Source organism: Pan troglodytes, chromosome 5 (assembly GCF_028858775.2).
Source record: "Pan troglodytes isolate AG18354 chromosome 5, NHGRI_mPanTro3-v2.0_pri, whole genome shotgun sequence".
In the NCBI taxonomy this organism is placed as follows: domain Eukaryota; kingdom Metazoa; phylum Chordata; class Mammalia; order Primates; family Hominidae; genus Pan; species Pan troglodytes.
The window spans coordinates 112,204,669-112,207,685 of record NC_072403.2 but is presented as its reverse complement, the minus strand read 5'-3'; the positions used below and the strand labels follow the sequence as shown (position 1 = coordinate 112,207,685).

Sequence of the window (3,017 nt, the reverse complement as noted above, 5' to 3'; positions counted from 1 at the left end):
CAGGAGCAAATGTCAGAAAAGTGAGTGGTAGACCCTGTCCCCTTCATATTAGGAACAAAAGTTTTCACCTTGAAGCATTGCCAAAAATTTAAACCTGGGTCCCTCAAAGAAGTAGGTCTCACAGATCCAGAGCATCAACTTGCATTGCCAGTGATATCAGTCAGAAACGGAACTGTCTAAATTGCAACATTACAAGTACATTTAGAAAGCGTATGCTAAGTTGAAAGACAGCTGTACTCAGTTGATGCTGTAAATGGGCCACATGAATTTTTATACTGGGCTCTGATGGATGAACACACAGGGAGTATTTTAGTTGCGATTTTTAACATTGGCTGGGGAGGAGAAGGATGTTATGGGGAGATCGGAGTGGAAAATTGATGGCACCTAATTGGGTTAAAGAGAACTCATAATAGAGGCTCTGTCAGGAGAGGAAAAGGAAGGCTGGTGGAGTGAGTCATCAGGTGTTTGGTTTGATGAAGCTCATTGTTTACCTCATTTACTCCGCTTGTTGTCCCAAATGTGCATTTGGAGCTCAGTCAGCAAGAGCTGGTTTTAAATTGAGAGAGCCTACTTAAAAACCCATTGACAAAATCTGAACTTTTGAAAAACAATCCTTTCACAGACTCATCACATTTTAGTGGTAAGTGAGCCTGGAGGTCAATGTCATGGAATGAATTAATCTCCTCAAGTACATGCTGTGGCTTACATCTGAGTTTAATGTGGTTGTTTTAGACTGATAGCTTATTAATTCATGTCTGTTTTCATAAGTTCTTTTTTTGGTCTTGAAACAGTCTTGAAACAAACAGTCCTTTCTAACAAGCCCTCTAAACTTCTACTTAAGGTTCCACTAAAACTGCATGAAGCAATTAGTGAGAAGAATTGAGAATTATAAATGTTCCTCACAGTGGTCGTTAGGAATTTGGGTTTTTGAGGGAAGAAAGGTGTGCTGCTTGGAAAGAAACACAGAACTATTAATATTGCTAATTTTTAAAAAGTCAGTCAGCAAGATGAACTAAACTGGGCAATAAATTTCAAGAGTGCTTCGCACAGAGAGGCATACACTAAACCATGGGAAAGGGCAAAATGAAAGAAGCAAAATATTTCTTCATTTCAAGACCATTTTCAGACCAGCGGCAAATTTTTCATAGTGTGAAACTGGTGCTTTTGATTTTCTGGCACTAGATGGACTGAAGGACGGTTACCCCATGCTTCCACTTCACCTCCCTCCAGCCTGCCTGCGCACTGTTAGAGTTTTCGCTGAGCTGAAAACTGCTTGTACATTGGCCATTTGACTTGCCAGCATTCTGCTCTGCTGTGGAAAATGTAGATCTTCAGCCACAAAATGTCTTTCCATTAGTGATGGCGGCTCTCCAAAGTAGGGCTGTGGTTTCAACACAAATGGGCAGTGTGGGCCAAAATGAATGCAATTTTGAGTCTTCTATCTTTAAAAGGTGGATCTGGAGGCAATTTAGTGAGTGTAAATTACAATTGACTTTGGAAGAAATAACTCATACTCTTGAACCTCCTCAGATGTGTAGCCAATAGGGGGTAGCCAGGCTAACATGAAATTTTACACATCCATCAGCTAAAGAAGAGATCCAAATGTAAAAATCTAGCTATCATATGGATTCCCAACACCCCCTGGAGGACTTGCAGCCCACAAATCAATGAATGGTTTATGCTGAGCCAAAAATGTACTTTCACAGCGCTTCTCATTTTCCTTAACCATTTCAGAACACCATACATATGTGAGAGGCACAATAGCCTGGGAATTGCTCCGGCAGAAGGCACTCCTCAGCCATGAGAGAGGTACTCTTAAAGCAGCCACCGGGCATGTCGTTGCTCAGCTCCTTAGCTCTGACAATGAACCATATTTAGTTACCTTTAAAATAGTCCAGGGAGATGATTCTGCCATGCAGATGTTCTGGTCTGCAGTACTCTAGAAGGGCTCAGATATGCTACTCAGTATCACTGATTATCTTCATTGTTATGTCACTAATCAGATAAACAGCCTGATTTTGGTCACGGTCTTGCTTTCTTCTTTTGTGTGTGTAAAACCTGCTCTTATTCACAAGGTTTCTTTTCTCTCTGTGTGTTCTCTCTTTAATGTTGCTGAATAGAAATGTATTTAATGTTAGCTCTGCATATGGATAAAAAGGACTTTTATGTGGTTAAACATTTAATATGTTAATAATGAAATTACAAACAGCAAGAACTGTTTATTAGCAACTAAATGAATAAAGGTAATTTCTTTTTGGACAGCATTACTGTCTAAGGCAATATATGTGATAAATTTATATTATTTGTAAAAGATGTTTGATGTTTATATCTCTTGAATATTGGCTTTTTAAATTAAGCAAGTTTTAATAAAAATTTTACTACTCTCTGCATTAACAAATAATCAACTAAAATGTTCAAAATAAAGTCTTATGTGGATTCTATATGAACAAGTAGGTATGGAAGAAAGTAGGTATTCTAAACAAGTAGGTATGGAAGAAAAAGTTTACCATTTGCAATAATATATGCCTTGGAATTCCAAGTTTGTACTGCATTATGTGTGTGTGTGTGTGTGTATATATATATAAAATATATATATATAAAATATATATATATAAAATATATATATATAAAATATATATATATAAAATATATATATATAAAATATATATATATAAAATATATATATATAAAATATATATATATAAAATATATATATATAAAATATATATATATAATATATATATATAAAATATATATATAAAATATATATATATAAAATATATATATATAAAATATATATATATATACACACACATACATATATACACAAGCTTTTGCTGTTGTCACTACCTAAAGTTTTGATTAGGAATTGCTTCCATCTGCTTCAGGGATCTAAACAAAAGGGTAGTTTAAACATATCAGAACTTTCTTTTTCTGTCATGTAAAAGAATTCTTGAGGTTGTCAGCTCAGGGTTAGCATGGTGGCTCCATGATGTCACCAATGATCCAAGACCCTT

General features: G+C 35.5%; 1 long non-coding RNA gene across 1 annotated transcript; it reads right to left on the bottom strand.

Moving 5' to 3' along the window:
* Positions 1 to 1,100: 1,100 nt before the first annotated feature.
* LOC107975337 (uncharacterized) lies at positions 1,101 to 1,955 on the bottom strand. Its single transcript, XR_001718781.1, has 2 exons — positions 1,883 to 1,955; positions 1,101 to 1,457 (listed from the first exon to the last, which is right to left on the bottom strand). It is a non-coding gene; the product is annotated as an uncharacterized LOC107975337 (long non-coding RNA).
* Positions 1,956 to 3,017: the final 1,062 nt, after the last annotated feature.